Here is an 8,859-nt window from a genome sequence, read left to right as displayed (position 1 = left end):
GGCGGATCCAGGATTTTCCAAAAGGGGGAGGGGCACATTTTTCCGATGAAAATTTGAAAAGCAAAAAAAAAAAAAAAAAACTCACTTTCAAAAGGGGGACACACTTGGGTAAAGAAGGTATATTTACATTACACATTTTTATTATGGCTCTCAAGAGGGGGGGGGGGGGCATGGGCCGGCTGTGCCCCCCCCCCCTGGATCCGCCACTGGTCGCTGTAACACAACGATTAGCTATTGATCGTACAGTCGAGTTTGGATGCACATAATGGTCACTGCAATCAATCGTAAGCGTCAGTCCTAATACCTCGTACTCACTGTCGTGCGATCATTTACGAACGCCACGATTGGCTTTTCGTAAAAGGGGCTTTCACAATTGCTCGTGCGATCGTTTGCGATCATTTGGTCACAATATATGTTGCACACAGTCGCAACGGTTGTAAGCAGTCGCACCACCAGTTGTGAAAGGGGCTTAACTGATCGCGAAGATTTTTTAACCATTCAAAAGCTATCTACGATCAATGCGATTGACACAACAGTAATGATCCGTCACGACCTGGTACGATGTGATACGATCACTACGATTACCCCACGATTAAGACCACCGTTACGATCGTGGCGCAAATCGTGACAATTGAAAATAGAGGTGCCGTATCCGAGTGGTTTAAGGCGCCTGATTATACATTGAAAGTCCGGGGTTCGATCCCCGGCCGCAGCACCTATGCCTGTGAGCAAGGCATTTAATCTACAATGCTATTTTATCCTGCATTCAAATAAATGGAAATGCTATACGCATTCTTGGTTACTTGGTGTGTACTTGTATGTAAAAAAAAACTAGGTATCTGATCTGTCAGTAGGCGTTGTGTACTCTACGGGAATAGGGGTCATTTTAAGTTGTCTGAACAAAATAAAAAGAGATCTGAAGAAAAAAGGAAATATAAAAATGAAGGCTATTGAATAGAGATTTCGCCTCACGCACCTGTAAAATGCACCAAGCCCCCCTCCCCCCCCCCCCTTCTCGGCCTAAGGAAACCACGATTATGATCCTTTATTCGAAGAACTTATCGTAATAAAGATTATTTACTTCAGGTTTAACTTCTTCTAGAAAAGCATGCACTTAGAAACACATCAATCGAATTGTGTTTTTAAATCTATTTTGGACTATGCGTTCATCCTCAATTTTATTTGTCTCCAAATAAAATATTGGGTAAAGTTTTAATCTAGGCAGAGGAGTGTTGTGAAGGTATTCATATTCAGTCCTGCTAGAGCGGGGGTGGGTGGGGGGGGGGCTGAATATCAACTCAGTAAAATTTTGGAAAGTAGAATATTGACATTGAAAACGAGATAGAACTAGAGTAGAATATCTTTATTCAATGCATTCTTAATAGAATGAAAGATTTGACCTTGAAATCTGAATTTACCGAAGCATGCTCTCATTCATAACAAAAAAACGTTACCATGCATCCATGGAAGAGATCGATGTTCTAGCTGCCTAAATGGACTGTCGGCCCTTCTGTGCCATAAATACACTTCCCATTTGTGTTTTCATCTTCTTCTGATCCCAGCCAATCTTCCGAATCATATGACCGTCTTGAAATGCTAGCCCGATTCTCTATAATAATACTAGAGTGATTTAGCAAGGAAGCACTGCGATCGGACAGCCTCTGATATTTTGTTCGTTACAATCCGTCACCGCAATCATCACAGATCTACGGTAGATGAATACAACAAATGACATATCTCAGTCTCGCCCTCCTAGTTGAGTTTCAGACTCACTCGATTTCCTCATTTTCATTTGAAAAAAAAATCATGAAGTATTTATACAGCTTTGAAACCCAGTCTATTGGAATATAAATATTTCAGAAACATTAATCAAGAGAGACCTACTTGTATCATAATTATCTTCGGGCTGATTTGGAGGAAATTGATGCCAGAAGTCACTTTTTTCTAAGGATTTTTTTTTTTTCATTTGCACTTTTGTAGGTAAAAAATACATTTTGGGAAGCATCCTTTTTCGGTGCAATTTTTCACTTTTTCATTTTTTTCATTTTTTTTTTTTTTTTTGGGGGGGGCACAATTTGAAAAAGGTAACACAAAATGTTATAAGCGCAATCAGCTGACAATCCGTTATTTCGTTCAAGTGTCTTCAGTAGTACGAAGAACTTCGAAGTGATTTGTTAACTCAAACCCGCCACTTTCGTATTAGTTGCGTTTCAGACTCACTCGATTTCTACATTTTCATTCGAAAAAAAATGGTATAATCAAGTATTTCTAGAACTTAAAAAAAAAATTCAGCAACACAAATCAAGAGATATCTATTTGTTTCACATTTTACATTCGGGCTAATTTGGAGGAAAATATTATATTTATTTATTTATTTCGTTTTGTTTACCCATGCAGGGTAACCCCATCAATGGACTAAGCACTGTTTTTCTAGAAGTTACATTATCCGCACTAAGAAAAGAAACACAACTATGCACAAGTATTTTGTACAATTTGGAAAAGGTAAAAAAAAAATTAATTGGGCTATGAGTGCAATCAGTAGACAATCAGCTCAAGTCTCTTATATGAAAAACTTGGATGTTCACCTGCCTGTACAGTATCTCAAACCCACCACCTTCCTTTTCATCTTAATAATTATGCAGTTATAGGACAAGATAATAACACATAACTTTAAGTACAAGTATCCTCTTGTCTAGATCCATGCGTTTTACTCCAGTTCCATATCCTCATAAAGCGAAATCTCTGTATTTCATCTGCAAAAATGCTCCACAAATCAAAAGCCGCTCATCGTTGATGGCTCGGGCTCGAGGGTTCATATTTCATTTTCACCTAGCCTAGACATTGTCAACATACTATTGACATTGAGAAATCGCCTCGGGTATATCATGAATTTTGATCTTTGACATTGTTAGTATACTATGGCATATCTTCGCTGTCATTTAATCCAGCGATTTGAACCCAGGTGACGTTCTTAACCGATATAACTTGTTGATGTAACAGATAACCCACCTTAGTTAAATCAACATAAATTTGCTTTCCGTCAATGGTTATAATGTTAGGATGATGCTAAAGTTCATGATATAGGCACTATAATTTTGTTGGTTTTCGGAATGTTTTACAAACTTCCGTCCTCTATCGGAAGTTTAATATCATACCTGATACAGACACAATGTCACGTCTATCGAATCGTGTTTTTAAAGTATCATAAATAAAGTAGGTTCCAAATGCTTGTATACATTTATATTACATGGAGGGCGCTATAGAGCTTTGATTTCGCCAATAATTTAACGACATTACAGTTCCACTGACAAATTATACAGCTTGCCAAGAAGTTGTGCTGACAAATTTGTGAAACATTATGGTCTTTATTGCTCAAGTGAATTACATTTCACGTTTTAGTTTGTATAGAATACAAATCCCTCACCAAATATTGATGCTAGCGCATTGATTTTTGCTCTCATGATTATTCACACAATCCTGTACATTTATGTTGATATTAATAACAATTTGTAAATCAAGGAAATGTGTTTTATACTAGTATTCCATTAGCGAGATTCACTAATATGTCATTGCATTTGGTCGGTAATCTCTTCGCAATAAGATTAAGGTGTATGAAGAGTTTTGATCCTTGAATTCCCTCAGGTGGGTCCCCCTTGTCGGACCTGGTAATGCAGTGCGTGCTGATTCCCTCAATCTTAGTTCCCAGTGCTAAACCACAACGGACTGCAGGCATTATGTACTTTTAGAGGGGCGAAAGGGATATGGGGATGGATTATAATGTTAATGGGCAAATTGTTCTTTACTGAAGAGTATTATAATAAGCCAATTCACTGTAAAAAAGACAAAATTAGTATGAAATGGAAATATCTTCCCAATGTTATGCATTGGTCAATCAAAAAGTATGTTCATTTTTGCCCATACGTTGGGAAGTAAACGGCAAACCAAAGCGACGTTTGTCAAATAATCACTATTGGTTTGGATGACTCTCTGGCGTACAGAAAGGGGGCTCGGGACTGTTGCCCCCTCCCCCGAAAAATATTACCAATGGGAAATTATCATATGTCACAAAATGAGATTCTCATTTTGAAAAAGTCAATTTTTTGCTCGCTCTCTTCGGCTCCTCGTGACAACTTGTTTTTTTCCCTCGTACGCAATGTTCTTTCATTTTTTTTATTTCACTTTGCGCCACTGGGTTGACTAAAACAAAGACACACAGTGTTGATGTTATTGAAATGGATGCCATTTTCAAGCTCCTTCGACTTTCCTTTCTTGACATACCTTCCAGGACTCTTCGTGGTCATGGTTTAAAGAAACCGTTCTTCAAAATATCCTCCTGTACCTCTCCTGAACTTCACCTTCTCAACAGGGTTAATTTACACCTTTCCAGCCCCTGGCTATTCAATCTCCTTGCTCGGAAACAGTTGCCTAGCAACGGGAGTGCCTCTGAGTGGTGTTATATCCTTTCCAAAGCTATGCTTTACACTTTTTATTAATATTTTGGCCGTGTCGAATATTTCTCCTTTTTCGTATTCAACCATAATCATAGCAAATGAGAGTTTCTAATTTTATTTTATTCATTTATATATTCATTATCTGAGCACCATAGGTTCCAAGGGACATGAGAACCCTAGCCAAAATTGTCCGCATTATTAGTAAACCTTCCTATATCTCATCATTGTTATTATCATGTTAAAGGGGGTACTCCGGGCTGAAAATATTTATATCTAAATAAATAGAGTAAAATTCACAGAGCAAAATGTGAAAATTCCATCAAAATCTGATAACAAATAACAATAACGAAGTTATTGAATTTCAATGTTTAGCAATATTTTGTGAAAACAGTTCTCTGCAAGTCATCATGAATATTCATTAAGTGGGCTGATGATGTCACATCCCCACTTTCCGTTTTCTTGTTATTATATGAAATCATAATTATCTCCTTTTTCATATATATGTGAATGATAAGTACCCATTCGAATGAAATTAGTTGCAGCAATGAAAATCTAATGTATTAAATCAGTTGCCAATCCAATTGTTTAAGTTATTGTGAAAAAAATGAAAAAACGTAATTTCATGTAATAAAATACAAAAGAACAAGTGGGGATATGACATCATCAGTTTGCTCATTGAATATTCATGAAGACATGCCTAAAACTGTTTCACTGAACAAATGGAAATTTTAAAAATACCATAACTTTGTTATTCCTTGTCTGATTTTGACCAAATTTTATGTGCTTTGTGTGCTCTGCTCAAATCATATTATTCTCAGCCTAGAGTACCCCTTTGAATGTTGAAGAAATGTTAAATGTTCAAGGAATGTAATATTCGATTTTTTTTTCACAATTATAAAGTTCCATGTCAAGTTTAGAACATTTTTCCTATACAAAGGGTTATTCGTCTTCATTTGCCGTTTTCGTACTAATTCTGTCTTCGACGTCGTTTTTTTTCATGCCACTTTAAGATCTCCTCGGCATGTGATGAAGCGAGTTCCATGCCATTCAGGGTATATTTTCAACATAAGAATACAAATTATACTTTCCGCAACACGCCATTTTCAGAATCTGTAGGTGCTGGCCAGTTTTTAAAGTGAATAAAGTGGGTTGTACATATCATATATTATACTGATTACTATAAATAATTTTGTAAAACTGATTTACCCCCAAATTGTTCCAAGCCTGCATTGTTCCTTAAATTGCAATTATTGAAAATTGAAATTTGCAAATAACCTTATAACAAGTCATATTGTATAAAATAAAGCGCATAATTTCAAACTCAAACACAAATTAACTGATTGCTAGATGTATCAAAATAGCTATGAAGTCTAGAGAAATGACCCGTTCTCATACAGTGACTTCTTGAAGAGATATCGGAAGAAAATGCACTGATAGAGAAAAAATGAAAAAGAAGTCGGCAGATCGAATTTAGAATTGGAAGAGATCTACCTTATGAAACTATCGATTATCTTCCAAGACCCGGTGGCGAAGGAAACTGCATCTGAATCTTCAGCATTGTTACCTAAACCTCGCTTCCCTTCATAATCTGCCAACCTCCCATTGTTGTGAGAGGTGTGTAACCTTAAAACAAACGACTGGACGGCATCCCGGTCCCACGGCCAAACACCCCCACCCGGCGGGGAGAGGGAGATAGTACCGGTTTCTGGTTTCGAGTCAAATTATATTGGATGACTACGGGCTATCCGAATAATCAATTACGAAATTGGCTTCCATCGGTGCTTGCCCGTACCCGATGCGCATCGGATACCCGTCGGCTGCATTATGGCATGCGTTTTCGACTTGTTTACAAGATATACGATCTGGATGTTGGTGTTTTATTTACTTGTTCGTTTGGATTAGAGCACTTGAGCTGAACATACAACATGATAAATGATGAGGGTAACCGTGAATATTAAGTGAATGACGGAGATATGTAATATCCATGTCGACGTAAAAAACAACAACAAAAGTTGCAATCTCATAAAACAACCATCTTTAAACAACGTTAACCGCCACCAGCATCATCGTGCATGATCGAGTGATTGTCATCACCAATACTATGATACATATCAGCAAATTAATCATCATCATCATCATCAACATCGCCACCTCCACCATCCACATCATTACCACACCACCATCATCAGTCATAATCGTCATATATTCATCATCGTCATCACTATAGCCTAAACCATCATTGAGTGAAAGGTTTGCACAGCAGACTGTCTTCTTAATATCATTGCTACAGTATATTTTGTAAATTTGTTAGCAACAACCTGTTGAAAGTGGTAGATAGTCCGAAGAAGCCCTCATTGGTATTGTGTAAGGAATCAAATGCAAATAATTTGAGATTGACACTGTATCTCAACAAAAGTTTTAAGTCAGGACAGACTAAATGTGTACTGATCAGGTTCCATTTGCAATGGAAATTCTACAATTATTATTGTGTGCTAAAGAATATACCCATGCTCTTTCCCAAAAGGAGTCTCTGCCCTCTCCCGTTTTGCACAGGGCTTAGGCCAAATATTTTCTCTTTCACAGCATTTAAAAAAAAACGTTTGATGTGGGGGGCAGGGGGCTCAAACCATATATTGATCAAATATCTTATTTTACATCACTGGTTCTTTATGTTCTATTTCTAAATCACTAAAATCATAACGAAAGAGAAAACATGCAGATATTAGTTTTCATTTTATCATATTCATATTTATTTTTTTTTTTACACAAAAAATCTGGGAAAGGACATTACAATCCAAACTCATACTATAGATGATAAACTTTCACCTGTCTCTGTTTTATATATATATATATATATATATTCATATAAATATATTCTTCTTTAAGTTCCAAAGCAATCAGAAAATGCTTGAATCAACTGTTTAAAATGTACAAAGCTTCAATCATTTTATGAACAAAATCATATACAACACAAAGCAATGAAAATATGTAAAATCATATAAAATACTTTTAAACACAAAAACATCTGATTAATAATCAATATTTAAAAACGGGTATAAACAAAAGCTTAAATACAGTGTAGTTTACATTTCATTTTCAGATATAGGAATTCTTGCACTTTTTAGGGCTTCACTGAGAATCAGCATTACTTTATGGTAAACTATAACAAAACAGGGTTAAACTTCCTAAGTGTAAGAGGAAAAAAAAGAAATAAAGACGAAATGAAAGTTAACAAATTCATGCACCTTTTTGCTTAAACTTTGTACCTACTAGTCTCTTTGTAATTTTCATTTCAAAATGTGACTGACATGAGAAAGAATTAAATAAGTTATAAATATAATTGTACAATGGGGAAAGTGCATTCTGTCAGTAAAAAGGGTAATATGCAGCTTCTAGTTATAGTATTCTTAAAAACTACTTTTTGGTTCCACTTTTTTCTCTCTGAAAATAAGGATGGCAAAGGCGTGCAAACATCATACAAAGCAATGTCACCGAGGGTTAACAGTCAGAAGGCTTAAACTAAATAAAGACATGTGATTTTGACAAAAGGATGTTTAATAAATGTTCTATAGATGAAATATATTGAATGTGGGGATGTTACTTTGCTTTAGTTTATGCACAATGGAGAGCGAAAATTATTTGGTTTTCAGAATCTGCACTAGGTGGTGGCCTACTGATAAGTTTGGTAACATAATGGTCTCAAAATGGCCCAAAAGTGAGTAACTCCTTTCTGTTGGCCAAACCTTGCTATAAACAAACAAAATATGTAACCAGATACCACTCAAAGAGTACTTTGGAGTCAAGAATAATACTTTTGGGGTATTAATATCAAAAGCAAGGTATTTTCAAACCTCACAACTAAATCAGGGCCCAGCATCACAAAAAGATACAATCAATCTTACAATCTTAAGTCCAATCAACAATACAATTGAAATTCAAATCAAATCATGCAATCAATTGCCAACTTAAATCAATGACAAAGCATGCACACAAAATTGCAATCGATTTCAAATATAGAATGTAAGATGTCCTCACATGACTGGCACCAAAGGCAAAAAGGTGGCCTTTCCGGCACTTCCTATGTAATTGGCAGTTTTAATTGGTACATGAAATGTAGATACTAAGTCTTAGTACTGATGTAGAAGCATAATATTCAACAGGGAAAACAACAATTTAAGGTGATATATCCTTCCTTGGCATTGTTTCACAAAATGTGTGCGTTAGGTGTTTCATAAAGTATGCCTTAAGGCCAAAACATAATGGCCATTTTGAATGGCATCAAATCAAATCCTACACTACTCAAATGGGCCCTGGTTCCTTAACCACAATCTTTGCCAAGGAAACATAGGGTACTCTCTGGTATGCTTGCAAACATTCCTGTTTTTCAATAAAAATAACATGACCAGGT

The sequence above is a fragment of the Lytechinus pictus genome, chromosome 2 (genome assembly GCF_037042905.1).
Source record: "Lytechinus pictus isolate F3 Inbred chromosome 2, Lp3.0, whole genome shotgun sequence".
NCBI lineage: Eukaryota > Metazoa > Echinodermata > Echinoidea > Temnopleuroida > Toxopneustidae > Lytechinus > Lytechinus pictus.
This window is presented reverse-complemented; position numbering follows the sequence as displayed.